General features: G+C 43.8%; 1 long non-coding RNA gene and 1 pseudogene across 2 annotated transcripts; both read left to right on the top strand.

Annotated features, from left to right (window-relative positions):
* The first annotated feature begins 434 nt into the window (after positions 1-434).
* LOC128351011 (uncharacterized) lies at positions 435-16,752 on the top strand. 2 transcript variants are annotated; one of them, XR_008319551.1, is made up of 5 exons: positions 435-465; positions 3,736-3,821; positions 12,767-12,951; positions 13,842-13,961; positions 16,380-16,752. It is a non-coding gene; the product is annotated as an uncharacterized LOC128351011 (long non-coding RNA). The 2 variants fall into 2 exon arrangements; XR_008319552.1 differs by lacking the exons at positions 435-465; positions 3,736-3,821 and adding an exon at positions 3,592-3,687.
* A 429-nt stretch (positions 16,753-17,181) lies between these two features.
* LOC128350519 (probable C-mannosyltransferase DPY19L1) lies at positions 17,182-18,867 on the top strand (annotated as a pseudogene).
* Positions 18,868-20,357: the final 1,490 nt, after the last annotated feature.

The raw sequence follows: 20,357 nt of genomic DNA, 5'->3' as shown, positions 1-20,357 counted from the left end.
CTGGGAAAAATTTGTTACCTTCCCAGGAAATGTGGAAATACACTCACATTAGAAAGAATGGGGAATAAAATCACATAGAGATAGGAAAAGTCTAGAGTCACACAGAGAGATAAGAGGTTGATATTTGGATGAATCATTGCAAACTGCAAGCCTTTTAACTAACTAATATATATATATATATATACCTGGTGTGTGCCCTGAGATTTCAATACATGACCATTTAATTTGTCTACTTCAATCTAGCAGGCAGGTAAGCATGTTTCCGGAGAAGACAAAGGAGCCAAAGCTCTCAGTTCTGCCTTGGAAATGAATTGTACCTCAACAGCTGACCACTGTGCATGACTCTATCATTTTACATACTTCTATTTATAGGAAGGTGATGTGTTTGAAGCAGGAAATACAACAAAGGAAGCCTGGGGCAGGAACCATAGAACTGGGAGGATAGGCCTGCATCTTTGAAAGAGGGTATCTTAGAACTAAACATGTGATTGAAAGAATTGTCTTTACCCACATTGGTCTGGTCATCTGAATCTGTTTTCCAAGCGGGTATAAAAAGCCACAGATATACTAATCACTCATTTAAAAGTATCATCAGAACTGACTATTTATGACTGAACTGGGAGTTCTCATGAATCTTGTATCACATCCCTGATGCTTCTTACCTGTATATTACACCTACTTGGTAGTTCAATTCCATAGTGATAACGTGTGGGTTTTCACTGAATGGTGATATCAGGCCTCAAGTTTTATGCTAAATAACTTGATTATGTTATTTAAGTGATTTTTATGCTAAAATGTTAATAACTAGTCACTTAAATAACAATCATTAAATATAATCAAAGTTCAGTTTCATTCTGCTTGATTGCATATAATCCAGATTAAACCACATGAATGTTTTCAAGTTCTTAAAGTCTCTTTAACAGAAGTAAGTTCTCAAAGTCACTTCCCAAACTAGCAAAGCCTAATTCAATATTAACTTCACTTAAAATTGCTTTTCTTGCACAGATGGGAGATGGTATGAGGCTGCTATGCCTCTACTGGGCATCTGGTTCATATATAAAACTGAATCAATTTAACTAACAACCCATTCAGACCCATTGATTTTAGTGTGACTGGATCTATAATCCTAAACATTTGAACAAATATATTTGTCTGCAATAGTGATGCAACATTCTGCATTACGATATTGGTTCAGGGGAATAGCTGCTAGAACCCAATGAAAGCACATAAGCAGATATACGCTTAACTTAATATGACTGAGATCATGCAGAACTCTCCATTGATACTTACTTGGGAGCAAAATATAATGGCAGAATCCATAAATGTGCATAGGACATTCATCCCATTCTTCAGTGCTTTAAACAAAACCCCCAAAAACCTATGACTAGGAGCCTTTCCAGACTGTGAGCTTTAGTGCAGGAGGAAGTGGTGTAACTGAGGGTGAGAGTAGTCAAAGTGGAAATAAATGGAAGCGTTTTCAGGCATGATTTGGAGTAAAGTTGGGACCATTAATATTTCTATATCTTATGAAGTTTGGCTATGGTTACTTCGTTATTGTGTCGTCGTCCCCAGGCAGGGATTGTTCATACTGCATGTTGTCCCTGCTGTCCTTCTGGTCTATTTTTGGCCAATGGGATTGCAGAGAAGGCAGGTGCACTGCCTCCTCCTTCCTATTCAAGTCTGCAGGAAGAGAAGGAGCAGGTATGTGCACATGTGTGGTGGAGACCTTGTATTTTCAAACCTTTGCTAATTAAAAACAAAACATAATTGTTTGGCTATTTTTTTAAAACATGAATTTGCTGTGGGTCTTGCACAAGGCTGTCATGTGTCTCTATAACCAGATACAAGGTTTTTTAACATAGAGGTCAGTGGAAAATTTTAACAAATCATAAGTTGGGAAGGGCTGGTCATGGAGCTCTGAAACCAGGCAAAGTTGGAGCACAGGATTAGCAGGATAGTCAATTGCTTGATTGTGTGTGTGTGTGTTAGGGAGGGTATTTATTTTGTTGTTTTTTTTTAAATTCCTGTTGCTCTTGTGCAAGACTGCAATCAACCACCAGGTGGCAGGCATGCACAAGATCAATGCAGAACTAAACAAAAAACCATAGAAGTGAAGCACCCACTATCTAAAAAAATTATTAAAAATCACTCGGTTGACTCAATGGCTTCAGATTTAACACACAGAGTCCTACTATCCTGTGCTACAACTGTGCCTGGTTTCAGAGTCCCATTGCCAACCCTTCCCAACATGATTTTTTTCTCTAATTTCCCGTTGACTTCTATGTCAAAAAACATATAGCTGGTTATAGAGACATGTGGCAGACTTGCACAAGACCCACAGCAAATTGCTTTTTTAAAAATGAGTCAGACTTTTCAGGAAGGAAGAGTTTTTAAAATTAAATGGAAAAAATAGAAATGAATGAACTGAAGTTGACTCAGGAAACAAGTTTGCCCACGGTGCTATCAATCAGCACACTCAGAAAAGCCATACCTCCTCCTTATCTTGATCCGCTTAATCCGTTGCGTGGCTCCACATATCAGAATCAGGATATGGAGTATCCCAGGAAAACATTTTAGAACATGCAACTATTTTTGGAAGCAGTTACACTGAGTCAAGCTCCATTCATAAAGATAAAACCTCAATAATTCACCTTTCTATATGAACAGTGCCTTGCTGTCTCAGTACTGAATTCAGGCTAAATCCCGCCCTCAGATGAACACACCCCAAACCTCAGCATGCAAAAGCCCGGTAAAAGCCCCGTGTGGAAAAGCTGAAGTACTCAACCCTGCTATTGATTCCAAAGAGGGTGGGTGGGTACTGGTCAAGAAATATTAATGCAAAGAGGAAATATACAAATATATAACAATTTCACATATAATACAAGGAAATATTTAAAAAGCAAACGTGTTAAAAATCTTCTTGCATTGTAGCATTAGACACTGCTGCTTGAGAAAGTTGAGCTTGAGCTGGTGTAGATGATTAAGGGGATTAAGACACATTCATAGAGGAGAGGTCTACCACTGGCTATTAGCTATGATAACAAATCAGAGGTATCATGTTATTTTGCCACATGTTGAGAGGCAAAATAACTGGATATCAGATGCTAGAGGCAACCAAGGGTGGTGGTGGGGCATTGCTGGAGGCATCTGATTGTTCTCTTTTGGAATCAAGGTGGTAGATTAAATGGACCCTTGGCCTGATCCAGCCGGGCACTTATGGTTTGTGAAATACCTTGAAACAGACTTAAAAAGGCAAACATCCCACTCAGAACACACAAGCCTTTGGGTATACCTGCGGTTGCTCTCTGCATTGTCGCCAAGGTTTTGTCTTGCTGTGCACATGCAAGACCAGGAGTGTAATGGAGTTCTCTGTCTTATAGGGCCGGTTCAGATAAAATACAGAACCATGGGTTCCATGCCTACCCTCCACACACTCTCCCCTAAGTGTTCAGACCTACTGCAGTCTCGCTGACTTGCAGTCAGCGAGAATGCAGAGAGGCGGGGAGTTGGCTGTGTGGGCCTCCTTTTTCCTGAAGGACAGCCCTCACAGCCAATAGGAGCCAAAGCAAGGGAGGAGCTTCCTCCCACAACTCCAGCTTGAGGCAAAGGCAAACTGCGCTCCTGGATCTGAATAATGAAGGCCGCCAAAATGTAGTTATTGGTGGTGTAACTCACTACAAAACAAAGGTAACAAATGGAGAGAAACTGCAGTTCCATTATTTCTTTTAACTACAGTTCCCAAGGTTCGGACATTCAGCTAGCAAACCCGGAGTTGAATGGACATCCAGTTTCATGTTCCATCTGAATCTGGCCATAGTCTAGTAAGTCGATTCACACCTATACGGAAAAAAAAATACCCAGGTTTACTTTGAAGAGCAAAAGACACATCTGGTGCTCTCCTCATCAAGAATCCTTTTCAGATCCCAGAGATCCCAGATCTGCAGCTGGGAATCTAGGTCTTCTGGACACTTCAAAAAATTCTTTATGGAAGCAGGCCTCAGGACATATGCACAGAGGCCTTCTGGGGAAGTGGTGCAGGGGAAAATGCTTGATTAACAAAGAGAAGGTTGCCAGTTTGAATCCCCGCTGGTATGGTTCCCGGACTATGGGAAACAGCTATATTGGGCAGCAGCGATATAGGAAGATGCTGAAAGGCATCATCTCATACTACATGAGAGGAGGCAATGGTAAACCCCTCCTGTATTCTACCAAAAGAAAACTACAGGGCTCTGTGGGCACCAGGAGTCAAAATCGACTTGACGGCACACTTTACCTTTACCTTGCAACCTGGACAACAAACATAGCCATTTAAATGCCACTTTGAAATAGAATATAGCAGTGACTCCTCTCACCCATTCGCTCTCCACGGCTGTTGTTTTCTTTCTCTCTTGCATACAGCAAATTGCTCTCTGGTTGTGCTGTGCAGCAGATAAAGGAGGCAGTAAATAACAGGAACAGGGTGGGAATTTGTGGAAGGAGCCAGTTCCCTTACCTTGCACTTCAATGAGAGATATACAGTGCATGTTTATCCAGAAGTATGTCCTGTGTCCAGCGGAGCTCACTCTGTATTGCACATTAGTAGGTTCACATAATAAAAGTGGACATAGGACCCATAAGGGTCCTATGCCGTGCCTATGTTGTAAGGTGGCAGCTCTTCAGGTAAACATTGGTGCATGTTGATGTTAACTCCACCATATCTGTGTTAACCAGCTGCTTCTGTATAACAAAATCTTACCCAGTTCAGGTGCCTGCCTTATGTTCTAGCGCAGGTCTGCCATAGGTTGATCCCCAATTAACTGCCAAAATCCATGTTTGGAGGACTTTGTAAAGGAGAAGGAACAAATCAAATAAGTTTATTTAGAGAAACTCTATTTCTGAACGTACACTGAGAACTGGAGTAGTTTAATGGTTGAAATGAAAATCAGGACTTATCTGGTTCCAATCTTGCTTCTGCCATGAATTATTGAGGTGGCTTTAGGCAAGCCATTCTGCTTCAGCTCCCCAGCTGAGGGGACGATGATAATTATTTACCTTACAAGGTTGCTAAGGATTTCATCAGGATAAGATATGCAAAGCATTTTGCACATTCAAACAGCATTGCACAAATACTAAGTATTGCTATAAATGTGCTTGTACAATATTTATCACCACACATCAGTCTTGGGTAACTTGTTTTTTGGACAACAAAACCCATCATCCCCAGCCTCAATGCCCAGAGTCCCGGTATGATGGAACTGGTAGAAAGAAAAAAACAAGTTACCCAAGCCTGCCACACATCATAGCCAGATTGTCATGCAGCCATCCCATTTGACTTAGACAAGATGTCCATGGATTGCCTTAGGAGAACTAAGGGTTCTGCTACAGAGAAACCAGTTGCTCAGTAACAGTTTGTTGTTTTTCTGCTGTCTTCTCAGATTCTGCCAAGATTTGGCTGCGGGCCTTTAGGGAGCTGACTCTCGCTTCTGAAGGAGCTTTATATCTTCTAGCCTCCGCTCTAAGTGCTGTCAAGTGCATTGGTTTTGACAAGGATGGTGGAAAATTTAGGGGGTTTCATTTTGAGAAGGGCAAGCTTTAACTTTACCACCCAAGGAGGTTTAAAATAAAATAAAATTAAAAGGTGGAAAAGATGAACTAGGTTAAATGTGCTTGTTTTCAATGTTGACAGTCTATTTTTTGTATGTGGAAAGTACTTCTCAAGTGCTGCTTTTTAACTGAGCAGGTTGGCAACAACTATGAAAGAAATACAAATAAAGATCAGATTCCAACCTAGTTTCTCACTACCAATGTCAAAGCCTGAACATGAACAATAGTTGGTTGGGAGTTTTCATTATGTCTGCTTATTCTCAGCTACCCATGATGCTATAAAGCTGATAACTTGAGGGATAGCATAAAACAGGAGTGTTGCTCTTCTGAGAGGTCCTTTTGGATTCTCCATTTTAAACAAAGCAAAAGGGCTGGGAAACAAACCTTGAAAAATATTTCATGAAGTGGGTTCAAGAGAAACCAGAAGAAACAGAGCCTTTGATGGGTGTTTCATGAGCTAACGCCAGTTTTATCTCACTATAAACCCCAATAGTCTATTGTTTGTTATAAGTCAAATGTTATAAGTCAATGGAGTTCTCTTTTTCCTCAGTACTGGGGGAGCTGAAGTTGTCAGCTATAAGAACAGAAGAGCCTGTTGGATCAGAACAAAATTTCATCTAATCCACCATACTGGCCAGGATTCAAAGAACTACTTTAGCTACATCCAGGACCTTGTGCTAACCCAATGAAATTGTTGACTTTCCCCCCTCTTTGAAATGTAGCAAATCCCAATACCATACCACAAACTTCTTTTAAAAAACAAACACTGGACATGCAGTGTGGTGAAAACAAATGTCCAGACCCCTTGGGATGCATGCAGGCCTTCTCAGAGGTTCAGAAAGGACCAAGCCACTTCCGTCTTTTGATGCCCCTAGCCCTATTTCTAACACTGGTCGGGCATCAGATGCCTCTAGGAACTTGATAAGTTAGAAATGAAAGCAACAGACTTACATTGGGGATTGTTTGTCTTCAGCATTTGGCAGCAAGGGCAGAGCTACTAGTGTTTGCCCATGTCCAAAGAACGTGAACCGAGAGGGAGTGCGGCTGCCAAAGGGTCCTCAGTCATCACTTGCTGCATCCCCTTCCTCCCCCCACCCTTTCACCACTTGCTGCCACAGCTCCTATTACCCACCATGGCTCCTTTTGCCCACTGCTGCCACCCCACTGCCACCCACCACCATTTGCCAGCTGGCTTGGATGCTTAGAAGCAGGGATGCCACTGATGGTGAGTAGGGGTGGTGCATGCCGCCACTGGGGTAGGGTCACATGTCGCTGGGGAAGTATTCTGTCACTGGAGATGAGGACCATAACCTTAGAGTGCTGGACTAGGACCAGGGAGACCCGAGTTCAAATCCCCATTCAGCCATGAAACTAGCTGGGTGACTCTGGGCCAGTCACTTCTCTCTCAGCCTAACCTACTTCACAGGGTTGTTGTGAGGAGAAACTGAAGTATGTAGTACACCGCTCTGGGTTCCTTGGAGGAAGAGCGGGATATAAATGTAAAAATAACAATAACAATATAACAAGGGAGTTCCAAGTACACTCTTGTTTACTTATAGTACCCCATCACTGCTTCAGTGCCCTCCCCCACTATTATATAGTATATAGTGGGGGCACAAAGTTTTGTGCTGGTTTCATCCCTACCTTAGTGGACAGTTTCAGACAGTTTTGCATTGGAGGTGAGTACTCTAGCCCATGGCCTCTTTCTTGTGGAGTGCCGTAGGGCTCAGCCCTCACTCCCTTGCTTTTAAACATGTGTATGATGCCGCTGGGTGAGGTCATACGTTGGTTTGGGATGAGGTATCAGCAGTAAGCTGATGATACCCAATTGTACATCGCCACCCCAGGCTGATCCAGGGATGCTGTGAATGTGTTGACACAGTATCTGGAAGATGTAGGGGTTTGGATGGGCCAAAACAAGTTCAGGCTTAATCCCTCCAAAACAGAGTTGCTCTTGTTCAGTTCTCTATCTGGCCAGGTTCTGGTTTCGAGTGTCTTGATGGGGTTGCGCTCCCCTTGAAAGAGCAGGCTCACTATTTGGGGGTCATCCTGGACTCACAGCTCCTGCTGGAACAGCAGGTGGAAGCCGTGGCCAGGGGAGCCATGGGTCTCTGCTGCAGCAACACATGAGGAGAGCCCTGCCAGGAAGCTAAAACAAGCCTTCCGGCCCCGGGAGTCGCTCCAGAATGCCCCGCACGCTCACACGGAGCATCCTGGAACTTCTCAGGGCCGGCTGGCCCCCAATCCCCGCCACCCCTGCCAGCTCTGTGACGGAGCTGGGAATTGTGTGGGTGGCTGATCTGGCTGCTCAGTGACGGCTCCCTGCCTGTGTGCAGGGAGAGCGGGCTAAGCCTGCTCTCCCTGCACTAACCCTAATGGTGCTTCACACCAATCATGTGAAGCGCCTCAATATCTATTCCAATAAACCATTCATATTCCTAATTCTACTCCACTGCCTTGTCCTTGCATACCACAACTCTTTTTTCTGGATTCTACACCCAACAGAGAGTGAATACACGACTCTGTGACTTTTACACACAGCAGGCTTTACCACTAATTTCCTGGGAGACTTTACTTAGAAACCGAAGTTGTTCCCTAAACTCAACACATAGTGGATTTTTTTTACCCTGGATATGAATCAGGTTACACTACTAGCATGCAGTGAAAAACCCGAAGTGTGTAAACTGCTCCCCGATAACTCTCAGGGACTTTGGGATAAATCTGTTGGGTATGTGAACTCACCCCCTCCATTCCGGAGGAGATGCGAGTTTAAAAGCCCTGTGTGAAAAACTTCCTGGGAGTTATCCAGACATGGCTTCATGCTTTGGGGTATCAAAATCGTGACTCGGCTTTGGAGTAGATTTCAGCTGTCTAATTCAGGTGATTAGATGGGCCATTCACATAGGGTTGGTTCTTGTCAGCATTCCATGTGGATCTTTTTCCTGTGAGCGTTCCCACAGCTTGCTCTGGGTGTTTTCTCCAACCAATCACATCCCAGAGGAGGCGGCGAGAGACTTTGTTGTTGTTAGTTTTATAGCTAGTTGCAGAAGTTCGGTGAGACAAATTGCAGAATCAGCCGGATCAAACAACAGAGCGCTTAACATGAACTTGCCAAATCTGACCCAAATCTTTGCTGATTTTTATAATGAACTTGAATTTGTGACTGCCTTCATCACCTCATGCCCCCCCCCCCGGCACAAGACCTCTTAAGAGACCATGGAAGTTTAAAGTAGAAATCATTGCTTTCTCTCTGTGATGAAGAAAAATGCAGCCTCAGGGAATCAGCTCATACATAAAGGGCTCAAGTTAAATCAAATCTGTAGTCTCCATTGTTAAGCTTCCAGGCATCCTCCAACAACATCTGCATATGTAGAACCTATGTTCCTATGGTGGCTTCAATAAGATGAAGCCAGAGACTCATATATGAATTAAAAGTAACCAAAAGACTGGTGTAGCAGCACTAGCAAGGATCTTGTACATGTTGGAAGCATAGGAAGACCCACATTTTGCATTCCCGTTCATGCTTGCGATTAACTCAGGAATTTCTTCCTTTCCCTCCCCTTTTGGACTCCTTCCACAGAGTTTCACCAACACAGTTGTCAAACTCCCCCTCTTTAGCCTAAAGTGTGAGTTTTGAAAAAAGCCAAATTACTGGCAAAGGCCCCTCCACACATTGCAGGAGAAGCAGCGGGGTATACCAGAAAGCTCGGTTCCCACCCCCACAAAAAAGCTGCCACAAATAGAGGAAATGTTTTTACCCTGGACATAATTTGAGCCAAGTTAGAATGTGTAGCAGTCATTTGGAGAAAAGCAGAATTGTATGTGTACTGGTCCCTGATAGCTCGCAGGGACTTTGGGGTAAATCCAGCTGATATGTTGACTACACCCTCCATTCCAGAGGGGATGCGAGCTAAAAGCTATGTTAGTTAGTTATTCGATTTCTATACCACCCTTCCAAAAATGGCTCAGGGAGGTTTACACAGAGAAAAAATAAATAAAAATAAGATGGATCCCTGTCCCCAAAGGGCTCACAATCTAAAAGACACATAAGACAGACACTAGCAACAGACACCAGCAACACTCACTGGAAGTACTGTGCTGGGGGTCGATAGTGCCAGTTACTCCCCTCCTGCTAAATAAAGAGAATCACCACATTAAAAGTTGCCTCTTAGACAAGTTAGCAGGGCTATGTGTGCAAAAGTCCCTCGACAGGGTAGTTGATATGTAGATAACCAGGCAGATCATCTGTTCTTCAGTTCATGTCAGTTTAAGACTTCCGTAATAAGAGACACCCATCAATTAGAGTTAATGGGGAGAGGCATGCAGTAACAATAGAATGTGAATAACACCTTGAGGTTTAAATGCTTTATGGAATGTCTTGTAAATTATCTTTGATGGTTCCATACAGCAAATCCATAAAAGGTTTACTGTGAACACTTTAGAGTTTAATGGTTGCACTTGTGCATAGTTAGACAAATATAGTATGCTAGAAATATTTAGAGGCTGAAAAACAATTTCCCCTTGCATGGTTTGCTTTTTAGAATTTCTGAATATATTAAACATACTTTCAAAGTGACACTTTAAAAAAGAACAGAACAGCTGAGTACCTTTCTCTCGTTTGCTTGGGACAAATAATGGTCCCATCTCACAGTTCTTAATGGGAATGTTCCATGCTTGAGCTGTCTAGGAAAAGTCTAAAGTTAGAATTCTAGATATTCATCATCCAGAAGCAGAAGCTTTAGTATTCTTAAATACATCTTTGTGCGGGGGAGGCAGTTTGGATAGGGATTAAAATAATATTTTTGTACTAACTTGGGAGCGCTCTACAAGTAGTCAAGGAATTTTCAAATACAAGTTTTGAAGGAACGAGGCCTAAACCTCCTGGTGTTTTTGTTTGTTTGTTTGTTTTGTTTGTAAATAAGCCCACTTAAATGATTTGTAAACCTGCATTGATTTTTTTTTACTTACAAATAGGGATGTGTGAAACTTCTAAGGGAACAAAATGTTTTGTACTCGAAATGGGCCGTTTGGGGTGTTTTGTAGACAAAACAAAATGCCCATTTTCCAAATCCGAAAGTTTTGTACACAAAACAAAACATCCCTGTTTCGGCTACAAAACATTTTGTTGTTTTGGACCTCCATTTTGTGGCGATCTCTGAGTCAGTCTCCATGTTGTGTTTGACATCTCTTTGAATTTCCCACCCTTCCAGCCTTCTGATCGATGACCTAAAACATGGGCTGACCTGCTGACGATTCCCTCCTTGTTCCCCATTGGCTCTTTTGCCTCTTGCCACTCTTTACTGGCCGGGTGCCGCAGATGTAGCTTTGTCTCTGTTGCTTGTGGATGAAAAATGCTTGGGGGAGGGAGGGGAGGGCACTGTTGTTGGCCCTAGGGCCTAGTCTGCTGCATCTGTGTGATATCATGCTTGCTTTGAAAACCTGGTTCTTTGCAAAGCTCTGCTGTTGTTTATGATGTGTGCTGTTATGTTCTTTGGGGCAGATTCATGGTAGAAAGGGGGCGCAATGGCAAAACAGTGGGTTGGGTGGCATTGCCCCAAGGGGTGCCTGCCACAACCCACATTCCATAGCAATAGGGCAAAGGGCTGATTTCTAAAGAATTGTTGAAGTTTATGCATCTTTAAGGTTTCCCCCCAGGGAATAATGGGGGTTTCAGCAGACCCATAACTGGACTGGACTGCACTGGGGTGGCCGGGTGCGAGTGGTAGTGTAGTGCACATAGGGTGCCAACCACCCCCATGGATTGCTAAATCATGGGGTCCTGGGTTCTGTTTTTTCTGAGGTGTTCTGAGTGTAGATTCTCTGATAGAATATGAGATTTTCAATGACAAACCCTGAATCCACTCTAATATGCTACCAGAGAATCTACACTCAAAACATCTCAGAAGCAACAGAACCCAGTACTCTATGGGTTAGTGTAGACACCATCACCCCAGTGCCCCACAAGTGCAGATATGGAGCTGCTGAAACCTCCATCATTCCCTATGGGGAAGCACCTTACAGACACATAAAATCCATTAAATCTTTTTTAAACATCAGCCCTCTGCCTATTTCCTTTAAAATAATTCTGGCAGCTTCCTTGCCCCCACTGGGCACTACCACCCACCCTACTCTGCACTGGGCCACACCCTTTCCCCCTGACGTGAAGCTATACTTTTGCTGAAACCTCCATTATTCCCTATGGAAAAAATTGTAAACTTCAAAAATTCACCAAAAATCAGCCTTGTGCCCAATTCCTCTGAAATTTGGGTGGTAGCTTCACCCATTGGGCACTACCACCCCCACCCACTAGTTTTGCCCCAGGGCCATTTTTTAAAAATCCAAAACATTTCAGATTCGGATTTTGCAATTTTGAACAAAGAACAAAACTGGGGTGTTTAGGGTTGGCTGATTTTGAACAAAGAACAAAATGGGGGTATTTTGTATAGGGTCAAAAGTTCATTCTACTATGGTTTGGTTTCCTTTCCATTCTACTATGGTTTGGTTTGGGTTTTTTGAATTCCTGGAAGGGCTGCTGCAGCGGACTCAGCCTTACCAAAAGCCCACTTGGTGGCAGTGGTGAAGATGTCAGGAGAACCAGAGGGCTGTTCCCTACACTTGATAGTCTGGAGGGATAACAGGGTCCTCCACACAAGTGCAATGAATAACAGATATGTGCTGGTCCCAGTTCAGTTTTAGCTGCATTTGTTGCGTGCTACTAGTGGTCCCAACTTGGCAGGGGTGTGTGTGTGTTGATATCCCCAGCAGCAAATATGCCATTAAATTCAGTGGGATCCAAATGAACTTTGTCATGATGCAGATGTGCATCTGCAAATATGAACTTCATGCAGAGATCTCCCTTCCTCAGTCAGGTGAATGAACATCCACATCCACTGAAACTGAGAAATGCCCAGTTGAAATACAAGTATACATGCAAGTATTCTTGGTCACCTATCCCCCAATAGTTCCATGTCATCACCTATTCCCCCATAGATCTGAGCCTAAAAAGAAGCCCATTCAGATGAATGACCCTATATCCATGAGCAGCAGGCTATGGGGGTGAGTGATGGGTCTGGGGCAGGACATCTGGCCCTTTGTGAGATGCTGTATGTGGGTACAGTATCATATGAAGAAGGCTTAGGTGCCATGGAAATCTGTATAACCTCTCTTATTTTGCTTTTCATAGGGAAAGGCAAGGATATATTACCTACCTCCAACTACTGCACATATTATCCAGATTAATTTCTGGTTTCTGAGATTGAAGCTGTTATGCCATGTACTTTCCAACATATACTCTCTGTCATAAGGAATAGAAACATGTTTATAAAATAAAAAGAAAGGGGAAGGAAAAAACCTAATCCACCAAAAACTGTAAGTCTTCATTCTGTACTTTTTCTCCATTGCCACAGCATCTCCAATCTCTATATTTATTTCTCCTGGGTGTGCCTTTGAATGTGCATCCCAGCACCCAGCCTAATTGGCTGGTGCACCCAGAAGAATTGGCCAGCGACAGGCCAGGCTGCGGCGATCGTGGCAGCGGGTCCAGCCTGGCCACGGAGGCGGCACTCGGCCTGGCAGACTGGGCCTGTCCCCACCCGGATACTGGGGCAGAAGGTGGGGCTGGGGGGGGAGGTAGCCGGCCTCAAAGAGGCCGGCCGCAGAGGCTGGCAAACAGCGGCAGTGGGTTGGCAGGCCACGGCGGCGGCACATGGCACGGCAGGCACAGCCACAAAGGTGGAGCCGTGGAGGCCCTGGGCCGGGACGCGGAGGAGGGTCTCGGCCAGGAGGTGGCGGGACCAGCTGCCGAGGCCAGGCGCCCATGGGATGTTGGGGTGGGAGAGAACCAGGTGGCAGGACTTCCCTGTTCGCCACCCAGGAGGAGGAGGCAACGGGGCCCTTTTTGGCTGCCCGCCACCCAGTAAGGAGAGTAAAATGGGGAGAAGGGAAGGGGGAGGAGAAAGTGGTGAGGGGGGAGGGCAAGAGAGTGGGGGAGGGGGAGGGCAAGAGAGCATGGGATGGGGGAGGGCAAGAGAGTGGGGTAGGGGGAGGGGGAGGGCAAGGGTGTCGGGCAGAAGGGAGGGAGGGGGAAGAAGAGTAGGGCAGGAGGGAGGGGGGAATAGCTGGCCCCAAAGAGCACACAGATGCTCTGTGAGGGTTGGCTAGTAGTTAAATATTTCACAATGGTTTATTTGAACTCATGAAATAATTGCTATCGTTGTTTGCTGTCTTTAAATAATTCTTTTTTACTTTCATTTTCCTAGTAAATTGAACCTATAGAAGCACCACTTTACTACGCATTCTGCCACATATCTGAACCTGGCATGTGATAAAATCTTCCAAACCACTTGAAAAGATAATACATTTGACCACACTGCCACAAGGTAGCTTTTTCCCCTTTCCACTACTCATTTTAGTCCTTTAGGTCCTATGTATTATTTATTTGTACATGTATATTCTTTCTCTTAAGGGAAAAAAGGGTCAGTTGAAAGGATATTTTAATACTCCCTGTCCACCTGTTCAGAGTCGCTTGGGATTAGTCTGATCATTACCTAGTACAATATTATCTACCGATAGTATACTCCATTATACTTTAGATCCCTAGAGTCAGCACATCAATCACTGTGACGGAGAGGTTGACATTATCATTGATCCCTGATTAATTCCCACATCATCTGGGAAATTTATGGCCCTGCTTCCATTGAGATATTATACATGCCTTGGCTTAGTTTTACACCTCTGTAACTCTTCTGTCTGTATGCCACAAAATGAGATACTAGTTCTCTGCCATCCAAGTTGCTTTGGGGTATATCATCTCAGCAGTATTTATAATAAGTAGGAGAGCTTGAGTCTGAGACTATAGTGGCTTGTCTTCTGCCACCTAGACCTTTAGAGACATCATCAGCCTGCACAGTTCTGATATCTTGGCTATTAGCTATGATAGATCTATGGAAGGGCAGTTCACACAATCAATCAACATTAGGGTAGAAAAAGCCTCCTACCCTCATTCAGAATCTGATCACACTCCCTATGTTTGACTGTGTATTAAATAAAAACAAGGCCAGAGGGGAGCTTGAGCTCCAGATAAGCCCCAGCTGTGCATGATAGTTTCCCCACATATCTTGCTCAGAAGCTGGGGACAGAATCTGCGTAGTGTTGGAAGTGAAAGACTATGCGCTGTAGGGGTGTGCACAGAACCGCAGAGCTGTGGTCCGGCACTGTGGGGTGGGTTTCTTTAAGGGCAGGGAGGGTTTACTTACCCCTCCCGCCGCTTTTCCCCCTCCAGGGCTTGTATATATTGTAATAATTGGGGCGGCAGGATACCTCTCTGCCGCCCCTTGTCCCTCTGAATGCCGCTTCCAGGACGGGGTGGGCGCGCGCGCGGCTCTGCAAAGGAAAGATTCTGAGGACTCACGTTTTAAAAGTTAACTACCGATGGCAATGGTAAACCCCAACGAGAAGCCGGCACAGCACCGAGCCGGCCTCCGGCGCCTCTCCGCTCGGCGGCTCCCCCATCCTGAGCCACCACCAGCAGCCACTGTGAGGAGCTCCACCAGGGAGGATGCGCCGACGCGCCCAGCCCACCCTCTCTTCCGGCTCCCAGGCGACTTCCCCCCACATACAGCGTAGCCCGATGGGAGGAGGAGAAGCAGGCAGCCACGCTGTATGTGGGGGGAAGTCGCCTGGGAGCCGGAAGTGAGGGTGGGCTGGGCGCGTCAGCGCATCCTCCCTGGCGGAGCTCCTCGCAGTGGCTGCTGGTGGCAGCTCTCTTTCCTATCTAGAGCCCTGGAGGAGGAAAAGCGGCGGGAGGGGTAAGTAAACCCTCCCCGCCCTTAAAGAAACCCCCTCCACCCGAACCGAACCGGCCAGGTCCGGACCAGTCCAGACAATCCGGAGGCCTTTACAATGGCCTCCGGACCGGTCCGGACCCATCCCTAATGCGCTGTCTCTTGTCTCAATGGCATAGAAAGACAGACTAGTGAGTCAGAGGGCTAGAGGGTCAAGACACTGGTCATCCCTTCTCTACTGCTCTGACACTATCCCTTTGGAATGTAGATTGCTACTCTCAGGGACACTTCCTTCCTTCCTGCCTTGTCACTTCCTCTCTCCCTTCTCTTCCTGTTCCTTCTACCTTGCAACATGCAAGCTGCTCTCCCTGGACCATGTGTGCAGAGATGCAGAATCCATCTGCATCCAGCTAGCTAGACAGATTAGAGATCCTAACTCCTCTCTTTCCTATCTAGAATGGAGTTCTCTAATAAATACCATTTATATTGATTTGAAACTATGAACTGGCTCCAAGTTACTTTACTCTCAGCATACACGCATGCCTAACTAAATTCTGCTGTGTTGTGCCTCTGTGCACTCTGCTATAATGGAAAAGGGTTTCTCTTACCAGAGAGAATTCCCAACAGGTAGAGTGTGCTCATCCTACCCAGCTGAGGCTTAACTCACAATCAAGCTCCATACCTCTGGCCTTGTTTATATCTAGCACACCATTGAACACTGGGAGCTTGCTTACCTCCTGTGTTATGGTAGGAGGCTCCACCTACCCTAATGTTGATTGTGAGAACTGCACTGGAATGTCATGTATGAGTTAAAGGTTCCCATTTATCATGGACAGTACCTATATTCTGGTGGCTCTCCCTGTTAATCACAGTCCCTCTGTTTCCTACTGGGGGATACTTTGGTGATGCCCTCTTGCACATTGTATTAGCGTATGGCATACGGTTGACTAGTTTCTTCCTCCTCATACTTGTCTATATATACCTAAAACATTTCTGAATATGTTTGCATTGCAGCAGTTTTAGAAGATGAACAAGCAACAAATCAATTTTGTGTGGCTTTGCCAAGTGTCTGCTGACATGATAGCACTCTGGACAAACGTGTTTCCTGTGCCCTGGAGTCAACTTATGTTCATTCATTTCCCTTTCCCCCTTTTTTCTTAAAGTCTTAAAAATTATTCCTTCCTGCAAAGCATGGCTGAGGAGGGTGTCCCCAACACCACTTTTTTTTTATAAAAAAAAATTTCCTCTGTTGATCACTTGTTTCATACCGGAAGCCAAAAGTCCCTTCCAGAGGCCCAGAAATTCCCTATTTGCCTTTGAAATTCCCTGCAGGAACTCCTTTTTTGCCCTTGAAATTCCCAGGAGGAAATAAAAAATATGTATGCAATACACAGGAAATTGATCAGTTATTTCTAGTGTGTATATGTATATGTATGTATGTATGTATGTATGTATGTATGTATTTATTTATTTATGTACTCAGAAAAGGGCTGAATAGTGAAACTCCACTCTTACACTTTGCAGTTTTAGCATGTTTTTGATGTCACTTTCCCCACATTTTATTATAATATTACATGCTCTGCACAGCTTGGTAGTATTAATTCATTTTTCTAACCACCTTTAAACTGAGGCAGTTCCAGCCACTCCTTTCTAAACTTCTTAACAAATGGCTTTCTTTTTTATTCTTTCGTCAATTCACCTTGAATTAGCCTTGGTTTGGAGGGGTGGGGGGAGGTAGAAGGACCTTCATTTCCAGAATGTGTATCTACCATTTTTTGCACTACAACATGAAATTCACAAGAGATTAAAGAAAAAAATGTGTTATGCTAATAAATACTCTCATGTGAGGTAGTTGCTTATTACGTGCACCTATTCCAGTACAACTTCTTCTGGCTATTCCCTTCGTAAAGAGGCTATTGATTCCCTTCATTGTATGCATGCATATAGAAAAAATCATGGACACAAACGGCTTTATTTATAGGCTATTGAGGGACTTTCTTGTTTCCTTGGGACACTTATCTTGAGGTCTTTGGTGTTTCTAATATTTGGAATATTAGATTATGCTCATATAAGCAGCCCGTTAAAGGCAAAACATATTGGTTTTAGATATTTTGATACATCAATGTGCACCAGTGCTGTGGAATTTGATTTCATGGAAAAAGAGGCTCCAGGAAGATACATGAAGACATTGCTGTTTCCAAAAGTTCTTGTCATATTTGTAGTAATTGTTGTGAAGCTACTCCAATATATTGTGTACTCCAAGAAATTCACTGAAATACAGGACAGTCCTTTTAATCATGGAGATATAAAGGCTGTTCACACGATGGGAGAAAATTGGGCTAGTGGAGACTAGCCCGATTTTCTCCTATCGTGAGAACCACCGGGCTTGGCTGCGAGCCTGGTGGCTCTTCAGCGGGTAACCCACTAAAGTAGCCCTACCTTTAAACCAGGTTTGCGGAGTGAGCACTCTGCAAGTGTGAGTGTGGAGTGAGCCCCCACTGGCTCTGTAATGGAGATGGCAGTCGTGTGGGCGGCCACTCCAGCCGCCCGGAGCAGACCGCCTGCTCATGTGCAGGGAGAGTGGGCTAAACCCGCTCTCCCCTCTAACCCTCCCCAGGGAGCTCCCACTGATCGTGTGAACCGCCTCATAGTATAGTATACCATGCACTGCAACTTATTATTCTTTTTTTAACTATTCTGGTTATTTTAAACTATTCAGGTTAAGCTGTTTCTCACACCTCATATGTGTATTATGGCGTTCTTGATATGTCCAGATCAACTGTTTGGATGGGTCTTTTGCAAAGTCCAGCCTGGAACACTTGTCTTTGCCATGTTAGCAATGATGCAATTTGAAGGAACAGCAAACCTTCAAAAAGAAAGGAATATTGTTGGAAAATTAAGAAAAACTGGGGTGATGAGGAGTGTCTGGGGGTGGGGTTCCCATCCAAAGCAGGAAAAATCGAGCTTCTAAAAGGTTTCTGTGCAGGCGCATAGCCCATATGTGTAGAAGACAGAGACCACGTCGAAGAAGCAACTTGCCGCAAGAATGGTTGTTGTGGATAAAAGCAAACACAAACCAAGATGCTGTTTTTGCAGGGGCAATGCAAAAATACACTGGCAAGTGTAAAATTATCTGCACTTCGACCTATTGTAATACATCCACATTATGAAGAAGCAGGTTTGTGAGCAAGAATGAAAATTGTTTATTCTACGTACAGTTGAAAGCCAGCAAAAGAGGTTTAAAGGGAATTGCTACATTTTGCAAGGTTCCTGGTGCCCGAGGAGAACTAAGCTTGGCTGCAGATGCCAGAACTTGGGGATATAGAAGATCTTAACCAATGCTGGGAAAATTCGCTTATGCAGCATCCTGAGCAAGGATGCCAGGCCTTTTTCAGAACAGTGTTCAACGACAATATATTCAAGTATTAGAAGTTACCAAGGAATGGATCTTAGTGCAATGCATTTTGTGACAGTATTTGTTTCTAAACTGGGAACTGCTTAAAGTATATCTCTATGAATTTCTGGTACAAATACTAAAAATCTAATATTTTTATTGTTTAACTGTTTAATAGTATTATATTGTTCTAAATGTTATGTAAACCACCTTGAGATTGTTTTAATAAAAGGCAACATAAAAATTTAACAATCAACAAACAAATAAATGCAGTATGAACAATCCCTGCTTGGGGGGAAAAAATGTAAAGAAGCATAGCCAAACGTCATAAGATATAGGAATATGAATGTCCCCAGCTTTACTCCAAATTATGCCTGAAAACATGTATTTCCACTTTTGACTACTCTCATCCTATGTCCTTGGATGTTAGTTCACTTCCTCCCCCAGGAAAGCTTGTAGTCTGGAAAGGCTTCTGCTGTTACACTGGAAGCAGCCTGTGGCCTTTGGCATTGCTTTGTAGCACAGTTCTTCAAAGAGGAGACACCTTTTTAAGTGGAGGCTCTCATATTTAACAGCAGAAGAGCAACTGCCTCTATTCAACCCAGCATAGTGCCAGTCTGTGGCTGTTTGCTGCTGTCTTCCTTGTGTCTTTTAGAGTGTGAGCCCCATTGAGACAAAGGACACTCCTCACTTCTCTTGCTACATAAACCACTTTGAGTTTTTTTGTTGAGCAGTGTTAGATAAACATTCCTAGTAATAACAAATTCCTTTATTCTAAATTCTGTTTCCCTCCCTTTCCTTTCTCTTTTGGGGTGGGGGGTTGCTACTCACCTTTGCTTCTCCCTGTGACCAGGATTCTCTTTCCTCTGCTTTCTACCTTATTTTTCCTGTCTCCTTAAAAACATTCCTTCTGTTTTCTCTTTCTTACTTTTCTTTCTTGATTTTTTGGGTGAGATATATTTTCTCTCTTTCTTACTTTTTCTTTCTTGATTTTTTTGGTGAGATATATTTTTTTCCTCCCAGATTCTTTGAGTATATGTTGCTTTTAATGTTATAGAGGAGCAATAAACATAAATATAGCTACTACAGAATAACACACACAAAAAATTACTTTTACAAGAGTGACAAAAAGGAAATGTGCATCAGCTTGCTTTCATTTATCAGGGCCAATGATAAGTTATATCAGATATCCATGAAATATTTGCTTTCCCGATGTATTTTCCTTTAACCTAAACAAATCCAGAGGGCTATTAATTCAATCAGGGAAGCAGTGCTAGCATATGGTGCTTTCACGATATGCACTTCCCAGGTCAAAACTGCTCCCTTCCATTCAAAACTATTATTAATGCTGTTGAAGTAATGTTGAAGTAGCAATACAGACATTCCTCAGCATGGCTAACAGAAATTTTGAGGAGGATTTCAAGTGGGGAAACAGGGAAGTGTGGGAGTCGGGGGGAGGAAGGTTAATCCTCAAAACCCCAGCACCACTTTCTGGATCAAATTAGTAGTTGCTTTAGTCAGAGAAAAATCCATCGGGACATCTAGTCATGGATCTCCATGTCACATGTAATTTGGCCTAATATTTTTCTCTATTGAAG

The sequence above is a fragment of the Hemicordylus capensis genome, chromosome 3 (genome assembly GCF_027244095.1).
Source record: "Hemicordylus capensis ecotype Gifberg chromosome 3, rHemCap1.1.pri, whole genome shotgun sequence".
NCBI lineage: Eukaryota > Metazoa > Chordata > Lepidosauria > Squamata > Cordylidae > Hemicordylus > Hemicordylus capensis.
The sequence above is the reverse complement of the archived record's forward strand: the minus strand, read 5'-3'. Positions and strand labels throughout refer to the sequence as shown.